The sequence below is a fragment of the Pollicipes pollicipes genome, unplaced genomic scaffold (assembly GCF_011947565.3).
Source record: "Pollicipes pollicipes isolate AB1234 unplaced genomic scaffold, Ppol_2.1 Scaffold_3447;HRSCAF=4054_pilon_pilon_pilon, whole genome shotgun sequence".
NCBI classification, from domain to species: Eukaryota; Metazoa; Arthropoda; class Thecostraca; order Pollicipedomorpha; family Pollicipedidae; genus Pollicipes; species Pollicipes pollicipes.
Window position 1 is genome coordinate 26681916 of NW_023596297.1, and position 16930 is coordinate 26698845.

The 16930-nt window shown below is 49.4% G+C and overlaps 1 long non-coding RNA gene across 1 annotated transcript; it reads right to left on the reverse strand.

Moving 5' to 3' along the window:
* Nucleotides 1-1676: 1676 nt before the first annotated feature.
* On the reverse strand, nt 1677-16184 carry LOC119091349 (uncharacterized). The gene is made up of 6 exons (XR_005093407.1): nt 15871-16184; nt 15358-15486; nt 14749-14891; nt 4662-4797; nt 3779-3917; nt 1677-1778 (listed from the first exon to the last, which is right to left on the reverse strand). It is a non-coding gene; the product is annotated as an uncharacterized LOC119091349 (long non-coding RNA).
* Nucleotides 16185-16930: the final 746 nt, after the last annotated feature.

Here is a 16930-nt window from a genome sequence, read left to right on the forward strand (position 1 = left end):
CCAGTGAGAGAATTTTGTAACGCAAGTTTAACGTAGCGTAATACCCGGCACGGTAAGTACTATCCTGTAACTTCCCCTGATATCTTCCACTCCAGGAGTAACATCGGGTACGTTCAGGCCATAACGTATGTTCAGGCCATCCCAGTCATACGCACTATTATATATTGTTTTATTTTACAAACCATTCATTTACCGAAACCTCTTAAAGCAACCGGCCGGTTGTAGACCGTTCCCAAAACGATTTAAGGTATTACATGAATCTTTTACGAATGCTGCCAACTTTGGCCGTTGTTTTGTCGCCTCGCCTTGCTATGAACACCATTCTCCCTTCGCTAGCCTTCGCATCCCTGCCGCGCATTTCTTCTTCCTTTTCTAACACACCATTCCTCGTAGTTGTACCTTTATGACACTCCACAACACTACTCTTGCCTTGGGCAACATAATTCATACCAGTTTATGCTGTCCTCAGAACCCACTTAGATAACAGCTAACCACTAGTTGGCTGGCTCCCGGCCACGCCCGGCCATCATTTGCCACACGCAGAGATATCTAGCGGCAGTTTCTCTAGATTGCCCCACCGCAACGTGGTAACGGGATTTTTCCAATACGTTGGATTAATGCAGTTATTGGTCCGAACGATTATGACTGTCACGTCTGCTGAGAATACACGTATTTGTTTCGGCCATCAGGAATACTGAAATCCCCGCCTCAACTGTCTACATATTGATACCCAGTGCAAAAAAGCTAATCAAACCGGGCGTCAGTGTACGTCACGTGACATCAATGACAAGATTTCGTAAAGAGTAAGGGGAAGCCGGAGACAAGGCACAAAAAGAGGCTTTTAAAGAGGTGCTGAGGGCGCTTTCAGGTGTTACAGCAAGAACGGCCAGCGACAGCGGGCCTCACACGGCGCCACAGGACATCGCTGGGCGTCACAGGGCACAAGATGGGCGCGCCCACTGTGAATGATCATGCCGCGCCCAGGAGAATAAGTGTTACTGAGTGCTCCATAAAGCTGCTGAAACTCTGACGGGTGTCGTTAATGCAGCGGCTGTCACACCACATCTCACAGAGATCATCGAACAGTCCAGGACGCCAACGATCGGCGAACATACGGCAGAGCGTAATGCTGGTCGTGACAGAGCAACCACTGTATGGCGCTGACAGCATGCGAAACTTCGCCACCACGTTGCAACCGACCCTAATGCCGACTTATAGAGACCAGTACGTGTAGGCGGACTTGCGGAGAACGCGGTGAAACAGTACATAACGAAATAGTTATCGTAACCCTGCCGTGAGCGACAGGTGGTGTACGCATCAACGCTACGACGGACCCCGGAAGGCGGTGGCGCACGCCTAAGTCTGGTTGAATACCACAACACTGAAACAGCCCCCTTCTTAATTCCGGCAGTCATTGAAGAACCCTAAACCGATACGTTTTATGTCAAGTTTGATTCCATCTTTCCCAATGGCAGCTACCGAATTTCGATTGAATGTTGAGCTTGATGTCCCATTAAGCAAGGTGTTTTACTACGGAATTCACATGACACCTTCAGCAATGCGCATGGTCGTAAGTTCGTGTCACGAACTATGTCCCAGCCGGTATCGGAGGAGTCAAGCAGCACCCGCCGCTGGTCCCACGCAGGGCGGTGCGCGGCCGGGCACCTCACCTGTAGCAAGGTGACTCTGCCGTCGGCCTGGCGCACGTACCGGTGCAGCACCGACGTGGCCATGCTGGTGTGGGTGTCCCTGACGTGAATAACTGCCACCAGCGCCACCTGTGAAGCAGCGCCCGTGGCGTCAGGCCTGGCGACCGCAGCCACAGCTCGGCGCGGACCGCACCAAACAGCAGATCGAACAGCGCCAGCAGGCACGCCGCGCAGCGCTAGCAGGCACACCACACCGCACGGCGTCAGCAGGGACAAAACACCGCACAGCACCAGCAGGCACACTGTACAGCGCTAGCAGGCACACTGCACAACACCAGCAGGACATCACACCGCACAGCACCAGCAGGCACGCTGCGCGGCGCCAGCAGGTACACTGTACAGCGCTATCAAGCACACTGCACAACACCAGCAGGGACACCACACCGCACAGCACCAGCCGGCACACTGCACAGCGCTAACAGGCGCATTGCCCGCAGGTTCACCGCACAGCACCAGCAGGCACACTGCACGGCGCCAGCAAGCACCCCACACCGCACAACACCAGAAGGCACACCGCACAGCGCCAGCAGGCACCCCACACTGCACGGCGCCAGCAGGCACACTGCACGGCGCCAGCAGGCACACCGCACAGCACCAGCAGGCGCACCATGGAACGCCAGTAGGGATACGACACTGGTGTGCGTTCCAGGCAGTCACAAGTAGAGCTTGGCGGTGAAGCGCGTACGGAGCATCCGAGTCCTTAAAGTGAATGATCCGCGTTTGGAGATATTGAAGTAAGCTTCAGATGTGATGAAATAAGTCCATTTATAGCTATTGGTATACTTTCATGTGGAAAACAATTACCTGTTTAGTATATGTACTACTCAATGCGTCATGGTTTGATTGCGTAATCGTATCTACACTTATTGAGAGCCAATTGACTGCCGTTACATCTAGAAATCGTGCTCGCGAACGCCAGATATGCACGGCTCGACGATTATATTTTCATTAGCCTTGATCGCCGCATGGCTAATGGAACGGTTTAACTTGAATGACATTGCATGACGTCATGCATGCATGGATGACCTTGAAATAGTCGCCCCAAAGAAGCCTGTACATCTTCGCGGTCGCGTAGCTCAGAAGCTAGGCGGGTTTAGGTCTCAATAAGGGCAGGGTTATGAACTGTAACGAATGATCTTCAAGATGGTGTACGTCGAAGGCAGCATGAAAAGGCTTAAGAAAACCAGACCATGCTCAAAAACACGACTAATCCACACAAATGGAGGGCATGCGGTGCAACATCAAATGAACATTATTTAACATATCACAATGTACGTATCCCAGTACAAACATCTCCGATTCAAGTCATCTGTGGCCAAAAGCCAGGCAAACGGCGTGCAATTCAGTTAAGGGGAATGCTTCACATTTGAAGAAGCCGAAGCAAAAATCAGATATGATGAAACAAGTTCACTCATAACTATTGGTACGCTTTTTAAGTTGAAATAACTACTCCAGACAGCACAATTCTCTGTTCAGTAAATATACTGCTCAATGCGTCATGGTTTTAATACATCATAGTACCTTGCACAACATTGATTGAAAGGCAGTTGACGGCCTTTATATCTGGAAATGGTGCTCACAAACGCCAGATATGAACGCCTCGACGATCATATTTGTTTGGCTTTGACCGCCGCATGGGTTATGGAATGGCAGGATTTACATGACGCTATTATGACGCCATGAATGCCAAAGCGACCTTGAAATTCATCTCCTCCCCCCCCCCCCCATCAATTTTCCCCATTTTCGCGGGTGTGTGACTCAGAAACTAGAGGGCTTAGGTCTTAATAAGAAGCGCAGGATTGCAAACAGCACCGAAAGGTCTTCAGGATCGCTAGTTCAGTTCAAAATTCCACATAAATGTGGGGCACTTCCTTTAAGTGGTGAAATACCAAACATCAAGGCTGCAACAAAGCAACTGTTAGGAAACACACGGACACATGTCACGCAATGTGAAAGCGAGCCATGTGACTTCTATCGAGCTCAATCATCACGCTTAGTCGTGTTCAAACAGGACGCGCCACAGAATGAACCACGGAAGACTTAAACAACTGGAAAGTTCGAGTATTTACCACACTGCTGGGCGATTCCGGCGCGGCGGTGATTTCGACGACGGCCACCAGGGGATAGTGGCTCCTTGGCAACGAGTGCTCCTCTAAGGTCTCTTCCCCCTGGTACACCGCCTCGATGCTGTGTTCGCCGGGCCCGAAACTGACATGTGAACAGGCATGATAGGCAACCGTCATTTTTTGTACATAAATACAATCCACTCAGCATATATGGCTCAAACAGCAAACCGCAAGGTGTACATTAGTCGCCCGTAAAATGATAAGATGCACGGTAATATATAATTGATAACGCAGTACAAACAGCACCCCGCGCTTGCCAGTGCGTTCTCCCCTTTGTCAAATGGTACTGGTCTGGCGCTGCTGCGACACCGGGCGGACAGTACCTGGGACTAGTTTCCACCAGTGCTGAGCGTCTTTTACAAACATTCCGTATCTCACGGTTCCCAAGTCAATCAAATAGGCAAGTTTTGTTATGTTCGCATTGCAAGTTACACATTAATCGGCGGTACATCGAGCGCCTTAAATGAAAATACCATACAGCATATGCGTGTAACAAAGCAATCCACCTTGCGAAAAGCTGCATGCAGCTGCGACCATCCGCTAACTGGTTATAAAATTCAAGTTAGCGCAGCGGTCGGTCCCAGTTCTAGTTCTCACTGGCGCAGTAAGACCCACTCCCACGTCTTTGCCACACATTCCACCTAGAACTCGACTTTGTTCTCTAAAGTCACTCATCGGCCTTCACCATGTTGTGATGACGTTCCCACTGAGTGCTCTGGAAACAGCCGTATCCAGACCCGCACGTAGCCACGATCTGTACGACAGCCGTGTAAGGCGACCTGACCACGCTGCCGCTGGCGACGCTCGCGGCCGCCGCCCTCCGTACCTTCGCGTGTCACCGTGGAGAAGCAGGACATCCGCCGCTGTCACCATATTCAGCAGGCGACCCAGCGACGAACATGGAACTTTCCAGAGTAACTTGAGGTGACATGCTCGCTCCGACTTCAGTTCGCACCGCACCGCTGCCGACGGTGGGCCTCAGTAAGACGCGTGCATCATCACCCGTTGCCACTCAGTGTGAAAATAAGTGGTGTCAGACATCACACACGGCAGTTGAGGAAGAAGGTAATGACGCATGACGACAACGGCCGATGGGAACAGGATGCGATTTCATGATTTGATCCGACACCAATGCCCACAAGCACCTGGGAATTAGTAAGTCTGGAGACCTTAGCTTAGACTCTAAGACACCATGAATTAATTACATTTCAGGCTCAGATAACTAAAGTTTTGACGTCGGAAGCAGAGGTCAAGGTCTAAGATGAAGAATCTGACTGGTGTGGAGTGATAACTAACTTGGACCTCTGACGGCAGAGTAGGGACGTTGAAAGTCAGTGTCATGGCACCTGTGTCGATAAGCTTGCCGTTCTCCCTCTTTCTGATGCGCATAGCAGAGGTCACCCCGCACCTCCCCAGTACCTCCACAATCGCCTCCTACGACGCTTCTCGTACATCCCAGCACGTCACCACGCCTTTTGACGAGTTTCTAGTCAGACCCATTTTACAGTGATGGCTGCGCTGACGTCGCCCTGGGTCCTCACGCGGAAAGACAGCTCCCTGACAACCAGTCGCGCACCCAGAGCCTTGGCAGGGGGAGGGGGATACAGGGTTGACAAACGACCCCTTAATAGAAAAAACATCCCTCAAGCGCCAGATATGGCCCACTGGTTAAAAGGGGTATGCTTTTCACTGACATTTTTCCCTTTTCCTTCTATAACTGGAGGGCAGAAGTTACCATGACGTAAATTCTGACTGAATTTCAAACTTAATAAACTGAATAAATCGTGAGTTCAACGACTGTATGAAATAAATCGCCGGCGCTCTCAATTTTACAATGGTCCAAAGGACTCTTTCTAAACCGGTCGGATTCAGACGCTTCGTCATAATTTTTATACGGGTTCTACAGAGGCATGAGGGACCGCGCGAGTGTAGATTAGAGATCAAAATGAGTCGACAATTTGCATTAACTTGGTCACGCCACGTTTGTTTGGAAGTGTTCCACATTTAGCCAGATTCGATTAGTGATACAAATTATGTATGTAGCTCTGAACATCCGTACTCGCAAATATTGGTGACAAAAATATTGATGCCGTGCGGTGCAGTCTTCGTAAGCCGCAGAGTGTCGATCCTGTAGCTATCATTAATTCGTGGTCAAAGGGTGGATGAAAATGACGACGCATCTGAAATAATTGCGTTTGAACACTTAAGAATGTAAAATCGTACATTCAGAAGGTAGTCCGGGCGTCTATTTCATCGGCATGATTTATAGATTGATGTTAAGAACACATTGGCATTTGCAGCACCGCGAAGAGGTGTTGGCTGGAATCCGGTGGTGGAACTGGAAGGGTAAAGGTAGAATCTCTATTTTTCGAACAGCTGTAACTGTTAATCTGTTCAAAGGACAACCTCAAAGTTCTAAAAGATCTAGTCTAGTCTAGCCTTATCTTTGTCTTATCTTTGAACGGCGCGAATTAATTTTGAAAGACATTCTGAAACAATACTTTACGACGGTCGTTCTAGTGCGGGGCGCGTGATGTTATTTGCAGTGGTCATTCGGTTCCACGAACATTGAAACCCAGATCATCGTTGTCCTGCCCCCCACCCCCTTTCCCGAGATTTCGGGCGCGCCAGCTCAAACCTTTTGATGTAATTTGTTTTAGCAATATATTTTGCAAACGAATGAACGTTCTCAGGCAACGTAAGAAGGCCTCGTTCGTTTTTTTAAATCATTTTGACCCATTCTTTTCAACACTAATGAGACCCATCATTTTCCCCCGGGCAAGGAAGCCCTTGAGTGCAACACTAGGAGGCACATAAATGTTTCCGGTCAGGAGCTGAAGGGCCATTCCGTTCCAACGCGGTGCGGCCTACGCGTGGTGTCATTTTGGCGTGTCACGGGGTGGAATCCCTTGGTCTATCCAGAGGCTGAGCAAGAGTCGCTGTCACACAGTATACCCATCTTATCGCATCGCATTCGTGGCGAGAAACCAACACACACCAAACCGTGAGCCATTCGCCACACCCGTCACACGCTGGGGCACGCTGGCGGCCAGGGGAACCCTTAGCATACTGAGACTTTTCTTACGGTGTGATGTCTCCTTTTCACATATGAGGCGTTTCAGCTCCTTGAAGGAGCTACTTGCGACATCCCATCCCCCATACCATGGTCTACGCACGCACTCCCCAACATCTTGCTGCAAGGCACAGACTGGTGTTTTAATAGGAAGCGGACGGCCGTGGCCAGCCGCCAGCTTTGTTGTCGCGATTATGCGTTCCTTTCAGAAAGCTCTAACATGGCTGGGAATCCATATGAGCGTAACACGAATGCCCAGACTGCTCGCGAGACAGAGCTCGTCCCAGATCGATGGCCCCAGGGGAAAGTGGCTGCTTGACTCGGAGATTGGGTCTAGAGATGAGTGAGATCATGGTGTCAGACAAACCCAGAACATCTTTTTTAGCAACGGCATCGCAAGAGCTATACTGCTGCGAGCATGGCAAACAACTCTGCTGAAAACACAGTGATTTGAGGCGGTAGACAAAGCGTATGAGTGACGTCACCACAGACAAAAGCCCACCCAGTCCCAACAGTTCCCTTCGATCCATCCATGAAAATCTTCAGAGATATGTCGCGCAAGGACCTTTGTTACGCAGAATGCTGCACGAATTCTGCCTCGGATATGGACCATTTCCTGCATGGCATAGGCATAGGTCACACGTAAGGGGTGCAAATTCCAACGGCGGTTGATGCTGATCTGGAGAGATCGTCGCGATCTCATCTATCTGGATGTCACTCTTCCGCACCCAATGTCTGATGCACATACATATCGGCCTTGAAAAGCTTTCCTTCCCCTCCACAAGGAGAGAATGAGCAAGTGCGAGAACGAGTCATGCGTCGGAAATCCAGTGGTGGCTCGTCAGCTTCCATCAGCAGGCTGGCAGAACGCGACGTCCCGAACGCTCATGTTGCGATCCGAACACAGGAGTGGTGAAGAGTCGAATATGAAGTTTGAAGATAAGACGACAATCCAGGGTCAAGCCCAGAATCATCGCAATCGTCGCAAACCGGAAGGCCGATACCATACACGTGAAGTTCTGGGTCCACGCACTACTTCCTGCGTAAGAGTGTCTAGGGGTGATCTTAGCGGTCGAAAAACGGAATATATATGCCAAACTCCATTGCGTCAGCCTATCAAAACTTGCAGCTGTCTCTCTGCAGAGTGAAGTCTAACACCAGATGGGAAAGTCATCAAGAAAAAGTGATCGACCACTATTCGGTGGCAGACGATCAGGTATATCACTATCATGAAAGCAAAAGGGGATAAAAAGGATAAAAAGTTATACTCCGAGGACACTTCCCTGAAGAGCATTATTCAGCAGTTCGAAGCACTCGGAGCGGGTTCCACCTGTTTAAACACGACAAAATCTCTGCCGCAGAAAGTTGACAATAAAATGTTCCATGTGGCCATGCAGGCCCCGCCCGAAAACTTTTGACAAAATGTCGTGGCACCAAGCGGCACCACCAGCGCGCTTTATGTCCAAAACACAGCAACGGTACGTTGCTTCCACTTACAAGAGGATCTGTTGGTGTCGAAAATCAGCGGGTGGTCGACACTGCTCCGGTTTTGCGAAATCCTCGTTGAATATTCGACAGCAAAACGTTGACCTCACGAAACCACATCAGGCATTCTCTTCACCATCTTGCAAAGGGACGACGTCAGTGATACGGGACGATAGTGCATGAGGACGGGCTCATCCTTTCCTGGTTTAAGGACTAGTGTCACGACTGACTTTCCAATTGTCAGGAAAGTCTTCGCTGGTCTAGATGTAACTTTAAAAACTTAAGTCTCGATGTCAAAGAACATTTGTTCCACTTGGTTAGCATTTCGTCATGCATTTCGTCAGGCCCAGATGCTATACTTTTGGCCTTCTTCGGTGCCAACCGCATATCTGTCATGGTAAAAGCGTTGTTCCACGGACGTGATTTGCTCCGCTAAATCGAATTGCTGTCCGCTCGCTCTCTTCCTTGTGACGTACGAACGTTGAGTTGTCAGTGCCTAGCAGGCATCTGTCGGCTAGAGTCCGCCTTATCCTGAAACGCCATTGGGGCTTTACGACACACCCAGCTGCAGAGGCTTTATGGCATCGCCTGCCTTTCGCCCTGACAGGAGGGGCGGGCACCGTGGGGAATCGAACCCCGTACCTCTGGTTTCCCAGACGCTTTGACCACTGCAATACCGGCACCCCCCGTCTTATCGTGTTCGCTAGCCCAGTCGTGCTGGCGATCGTGCGCCCAGCGACTCTCAGTACTGGCGCTGGAGCTGAGGGTCATTTTCCAGAAGAAGCCGTTACCCTGCTCTAGACTTGACTGAGGTAAACTAGTTTATAACATCCACATAACTTTTCCAGGAAGCATGCTTGACTTCACGTATCGTACACCCAGCCACTACCCTAGCTCGTTTTAAAGAGATGACATTCTTTGAAGTCGAGCAACGATTGAAAATTCTAAATGCCCTGTTCCTTTTTCGACTCGCCTGTTTGCATGCATCTGACCATAACGGAACCGGGTTCCGACGTGGTCTAGTGGACGACATGAGGATGGCATGAGGCTTACGAAGCGTTCAAAATGGCTGTGCCCACCTGCTCGGCGATCGAGGTGGCGGCAGCTCCTTCCTCTGGCTGCACTTCAATGTTGCACTCGGCAGTAAAGCGTGTTCCGTCTGCCCGGCACAGATGCCACCTAGGCGGCCTGACGCCCGGGTCGGCCGTGCTTACATCAACCCACACCGGGAAGCAATCGCTAACGCACGGGCCACTCTCAGCGTCCTACGAAAGGCGGTACACAAGCGACGGCGAGACAGCGGACAGATCAGTCCCCGATGTGAATGGTCCCTCATGGAAGCGACACATGCGTGGGGAGGCCTGTGTTCAGTAAACACGAGCGGTTTGCATCCACGAGCCTCTCCAAGCGTCTGCCTGTGCGGCTGGTAGCGTACAGCCCCATGCGCAGTATGCGTGTTAAAATCTTCCATGGTTAGAAACGACCAAGGTGTGTGTTATTGGGGCTTTACGACGCACTCAGCTGCTGAGGCTTTATGGCATCGCCTGCCTCTCACCCTGGCAGGAAGGGCGGGCACCGCGGGGAATCGAACCCCGCACCTCTGGTTTCCCAGACGTGCAGTGGTCAACGCAGACGCGTTAAACACTACACTACCGGCGCCCACTAGAAACGGCCCAGGAAGCTAGCCAATAACAGACTTCGAGTCCACATTCAACATCTCGTCCGAGGGGGGAGGGGGTGCAGATAAAACACACTGCCACCCTGAAAACTCCGAGGACAGCCCGCAGGTGCGTATCAAGTGGCACCCCTACGCGGGGAATTACGTGGTGCACTAAGATGGCCACTCCGCCATGGGCTACTGTGCTGGACCTAACGGACCTTCGATGCACGCTGTGACATTTGGCGCTCACCCGCGTATAAGACGACACCTTTGTCTCATGCAGGCAGGCCACGACGGGGTTGCAGGTTAAAAGAAGCCTTTGCAGGCCAGACAAGTTTGTTCAAGAAAGCGAAGGCTTCGAACTAAAATTGAGCACGACATGGTGACTGCTAGTCGACAATTAAAACATAGTCAGGACTTGGAGGAGGACGCCACTTCGGTCCGGCGCGCAGAACCGTAGTTCCAGCCGGTGGCGTTGGGGTGGGCCATCGTACCGGTCGTTGGATAGTCGAGGATCGTCGGCTTGCGATTCTGCGAGTTTCTATCTCACGAAGTAATTGCTTCCTTCAGAAGCAAATGATCACACATACTGTATTTTTTGAAGCTATGGAGCAGACAAAAACTGGTCTAATATTGCAACTTGTATTCTGAGAGGAGATGTGTGTCTCAATTTAGAAACCAATAGAAACCAATGCTTCAAATGTTGTGCGCCCGTTGCATATCTCCCCAGAACAGATCATGACAGCATTATGATCGAAATATCGTGCAAGCCACTGTAATATTAATAGGAACACCTGACATACAACAGCAAGCACAGCTACCTACCAGCCAAGGAGGTATATTTCTCACCTAAGGGACAGATACTCGGGAAACACAATACTCATTTTGGCATCTACTCACTTAGCTATACTTCCTTTGGGAACAGGGACGTAGTTTCCTATTCAGCTGGATGTGACTTAGCCTCTCTCCAAATTTTGGGAAAAAATTTGGCCAAACCCAGGGAGAAAACAATGCCTTACTATCGATTTGGGTTAAACGGTTTTTTTTTCTCCTCAGCCCTCTCCCAGCTTATTTACACAACTTCCCCCTTCCGAAACGCTGGTGGGTGCCAGTGGTGTAGTGGTTAACGCATCTGCGTTAAACACTGCACTTTTGGGAAACCAGAGGTACGAGGTTCAATACCCCCCGGTGCCCGCCCTTCCCGCCAGGTCGAGACGCAGGCGACGCCATATAGCCTCAGCAGCTGAGTGCGTCGTAAAGCCCCAGTGACACAGGAGCCCGGCGGTCAGTGCAGCGGCGGCCGGGATTACTTGCTCCCCAGAGAGCAAACCAGCCCTGCAAAGTTAGCACGTGTTTCATGTGCTCATCGACGTTGAGTCCGTTACAATAATATCCTCAGCCTTCATCCAAAGTACCGATCAATCCAACTGTTATGGCCCGACGCGGCTCCTGTACATGAACGTCGCGGAAACTCGGAATGTTACAGAAATGGCGCGCACAAACGAAAAGCCTTTGACGATAGACTGCCAGGTGCTATCTGTTTTGGCATTGTTTTCATAGGTTCTTCGTGATTTTCTAAAACTTATTGACTGACAAAACCGCTGAATTTGACAAATATTGCGTTCATATTTCGATTTGCAATCAATACGCCCGCTCAATTAAGAACAAGAAACACTTCCGGAGCTTTACACTCGTGGTGTAAATCGGCCGCGACGCTCCCAATTAGACAGAAAAAAAATCCAACCTTTTCTTCTTGACCATTTTCGTGTGCCTTCGCTCTATATTCAGCTCGCAATGCCTGGTGGAAAATGTCTTCTCCCCAACGCTACATCCTCGCCAACAGCCGGAAACGTCAGCCAGCTTGTTTCAGCATGCCCAAGCGGGGAGGCAAGGTCGCATTTCAGTCTACATCTAACTTACATGCCATTTATATCACTTAACAGCAATTAGGGACGAACAATTACGCATGCCTATTAATGATAAGGCATGCGTAATTAGGCACTGTACACTATATATATGTACAGTACATTATATGTACTGTACAAAAATAGGCACTGTACATATCCAACGCACTTCATATTTGACCTCCTTCATGTTTCATAATCAATTTCTGATATAAAGTCATGCACATATACCCAAATTAATGGCGCTGGCTCCGGGAGTTCTCCCAGCAACAAGCTCTGCTTAGCTGGGTGGACTCCCTGGAAATCCAGCCCAAAACCCAGCTCAAAAATGACCAGGTAATTGCCCCCCTCCGACTTGTGACTGTATAACCCTTACTAACACCGGGAATTGAGTGGTTGTAGATTATTGGGCGGTTGCAGCGGGCTGTCATTAGCTGATTTTGGCTAATGACTACTTTAAGCCTTTTCATCTATGATTTTTCCCTCCCTCTCACATAACACAATTCCCTCGGGTCTGCTCCACCTCCTCGCCTGTTTTTTTTTAAAGTTTGTTTCATCTTCCTAGCTGGGAGTGCCGCGACTTGATTTTATGTTTTCTGGTGTTAACGTACGGTTTACTGCGTCGCTGGGTTTGAGGGAGGGGCACTCCTGGTTACCTGTTCTTGGGTAACGGCGTAGAAATAAAAAAATAAATAAAAAGGAGAATCTTTATCAGCGTCTTGCTCAAAATGAGTGCTAAGTACCCAATATTGCCACATATATTTTAGTATTACCTTACGTACTTCTTTACCAACTAAGGGGTGTCATCATAAAGCACCGTGGCCGCGCGCGTACGGGATATTCGCTGTTCCTTGCGCTGTTCTCTCGGTTCTCTCTGTGCGCTTTGGCTGTACGCTATACCAGGAGATGGCCTCGTTGTTGAGAATTTGGCTCACCCAGTGCTGCGTTTGGGGGCGTGCGGGGATGCAGGTACGTGGTTTACATGTATTGGTGAGCAGGGTCAGACTACGGAGCGCATTGAAATGAATCATTATGCAAGGGTGACGATTAGCCTCCGTCTGCAGCATCTCTCTCGGTCGAAGGTAGTGTGCAACGCGGTGCTGTTGATGGTTGTGGACAGACATTGACCGGATAATGCTCACTGATATCTTTCGTTTATGTATTCTTCCCTGCGAATATCAACGGAGAATGAATTGCCTTACAGTGAAAAGAACTAAGAGACCCCCAAATTTCAGACACTACCTCCGGGATCCCCGTGGCCCCGGATATTCTGGCCAAAGTGAAGTGTTGGGACGCGCCGTGAATGCCCTGTGCGACACACCTCTCGGCCATCAGGATCCCATCAACCCCGGAAAAGCGAGCGAAGGGGCCCGGCAACCCCGATAACACGGTGATGAAGATTGGCGAGACGGTCGGATGCGGGTGATGGAAACCTCCCATTACTGGGGGTGACACCCGAGGGGGTGCTACTCCCCTACACCGGCCGAAGCCGGTGCCCTTGCGGGGGCCGTTATTTAAACGATGGCGTCTTTGTCGTTGGGGTACTGGACCTCGATGGGACCGTCCGAGCACCTACAAAAATCCGGAATACCAAATTTCGAGGATACCTGTTCACGCTGAAATGGACTGAGATAGAGCCAGTAGCGGCTTCCCATCGGAGTTTTGTTTACAGCGCTGAGCCGTCAGGTACTGGGGCAGTGGTGCGTCACATTGGGATGAGACCTGCGCAGCGGTGCGATGCTCAGAAGATGGTCACCGAACGCTGCCTGCCCAAGCCTGGTCTTTGGCGTGGGCGGCGACATCCACACTGAAGAGGAGTCGACGTGGGGGTGGTTGGAAGAAAGAGTGTCCATACGCCAGATTTTAGGCATTCTGCTTAGGAGCTCACCGCCCACCTCCGAACATAGCTGGGGGCGGTAGAACATTCACTCGGTAGGTGGTCACCGCCCGGGCTAACCCGGTGCTATACAGAGCGAACGACGCCTCCCACACGGCCAGGTTTAACCGGGGAGACCCCATCGTCCTGAACGCGGTGAAGCGCCGCCAGCTCTTAATCTCTTGAGCCGTCGCGTGCGACCATGTGCCTCAAGCGGAGGTCAGCACGGAGCACCCAGTCGCGGCACGGGCGTCAAACGGCTAGACCTGTATGAGCCCCACGGCCCCCGCAGCCCGGACATTCTGGCCGAAGCGAAGCGTTGTGACGCGCGGTGACTTACTTGTGCGAAGAGCCCCTTAACCATCAGGGTCCGAGCAACCCCGGGACGCGGGCGAGGAAGCACGGTGACTGATAAAACGGGGATGAGGATAGGTGAGAGGGCTGAGTGTGAGAATGCAGGGATGGGAGTGAGCATGCGACATGAGGGATACTCTCCCCCACTACCCAAGCTGGGTGACTGCAGGAATGCACGCTTTTGATGCTGACGAGCAGTCTGGCAAAATGAATCAATGAAAAAAATCATTGAAATTTGAAAATCTGAGATATTAATGAATGAACTGATCAATGCCTTAACTTTAATGTATAGATGGCATTGCATTCATTTCAGTAATGAAAAGAAACTCCTGTATTTTTCTGTCAGAATACCATACAACCATTCTAGTTTTCTGAGCAGTTTTAAATCTAGGTCTGAAAAGTGTATCTCTTCCTTTCAGGTGTTTGCCATCACACATATTGTCATCAACTGTTTCCATGAACCAAACATCCATTAAATTGGCATCCATGCATCACATACTCCCAAAATTTACAAGTTTAGCAGGAATAAAAAATATCCCCTGCCAAAAAATAACCACATACCTGTATTAGTGCCACCAGCATTAATGCCTGATCCTTCTTCAAGCACATCAAGTGAAAATGGTATGTGCAAAGGATCAAGGTGTACTTGGACAGCATCTTGAGATGTCCAATGCACCACTGACTGAGAGAACATCACAGGTTGTCTGAAATGATATGTCACAAACATTACAAAATATGGGCCATGTTGTGCCAGCATGCTGCACAGGCATGAGATAGTTGTTGTTAATGATGAGCCAGCAGCTGTGCTGAAAGATGAAATTACAGCAAAGTATCACATACAATCAGCATTATATGTCTAGCATCGAGGAAAAATAAGTTCACCTATCATGCCTAAATGACATTTGTTATCAAAATGGTAAATGAAGTAACCATTAAAGGAAAACTGACCATTTATAAGCCTTCAGAACCAACAAAAGAAGCGAGAACTTAAGTGGAATGTGTGTATGCACCAACTGGTAATACATGAAGATGCCTTTAACGAAAACATGAATAGCCTCAATTTTGGCAATTTAAAGCACTGGGCATAACATGTCAAATAAAGGCACACCAACCATTCCAGCACCACTTCAAAAGCACAGTATTGCTTCTTTTTTTGAAGTTGGTACATACCTAAACATGAATATCAATGTGAAAACCAAAAAGATAAGAAAAAGCAAAATAACAGCAGGAAGTGGAATCATGTGAGCTCCATGTTCCATCTTTGGCTATTCAAATTATTGATTCTTCCAATGTCCTGTTCTGAAAAGGCATCCATGACATGAGGCAATGATTATCTTTTACATTCATCTCAACACAGCGGGCTTCCATACATGGTTTAGGGCATGCATGCCAAAAAGCATCACCGTTTCCATCACTTTTCAGAGGAATCACTGGCATCCAAGTAGATTCGGTATCACCAGCTAGGGCCATAGATCACAGTGTAGGTCTCACACTTCCTAAACAGCCTGAAAAAATATTCACCTAAAACGCAAGATGTGCCATACTGGTATCAGCAGATGGAAACACACGGTCATTGTATACGTTGGTGCCTCACTTTGCCATATTACACGGTCCATCAGAGCCAACCACGCACCCTACGCAATCACATCACCGAAAGGCTTTAGGGATTCATCATCATCTTACCTTTAAAGCATAATCATTACCATAACGACGGGGGCATGTCAATTCACCAACGCGGCAATGGCATCTCAATAGATCAGACCCTTGCATCAACCTCCGTTCAAGGGCCCTGATATAAGCAGCGATAGGTTTTTCAGGGTGGAGTTTTTGCGTGTTATTTGTCAATTGGTCGGCATCGAACTTCCGTGAAGTTAGCGATTTATGCAGAGATTTATTTAGTGACGAGTTCCGATTTGTCTGGAGGTCTTCAGGTCAATTATGGCACGAGTGCACCGAAAAATACATTTATTTTGCACTATCATATGACATTCGAAGTCAAAAGCTGGGTCAAAGGACGGGAAGTTCCATATCACCCAATTACCGCCCGCCGATTAGAAAAACCGCAAGAATCAAAGCGTTCCCAGGCGCAAGAGCTAGCGTCAGACAAAAACTCCCGACCTCTCAAGGCCACCCTTCAAGGTCAAACGCGGCACCACAGGATGGGACCTCTATGTTAACCAAAAATTACCGGCCGATTTTAAACTTACAAGCATCAGAAGATTCACCACAGAAAGAACCAGCGTCCGTTAAAAAGTCCTGACCTCTCAAGGTCATCCTTTAGAGTCAAGCGTGGGCTCAAATGACGGAGAGCTCAATATCGCTCAAAAATTACCTGCCGATTTAAACTTCCAAATATAAGAAAAGCCGGCACAGAAAGAGCTAGAGCTACTTAAAAAGTCCTGACCTTTTAAGGTCACCCTTCAAGGTTAAACACGAGCTCAAAGGACGGGGAACTCGATATCACCCAAAAATTATCGGCCGATTAGAAAACTGCAAGCATCAAAACACTTACAAGCAAAAGAGCTAGCGTCCGTCATAATGTCCTGACATTTTAAGATGGTCCTTCGAAGTCAAATGCAGGCTCAAAGGACGGGGAAATCCACTGGATATCACCCAAATATTCCCGGCCGATTTTAAGCTCGCGAGTGCCAGAATATGTAACCACAAGAAGAACTAGCACCCGTCAAAAAGTCCTGACCTATCAAGGCCACCCCTCAAGGTCAAGCACGGGCTCAGAGGGCGG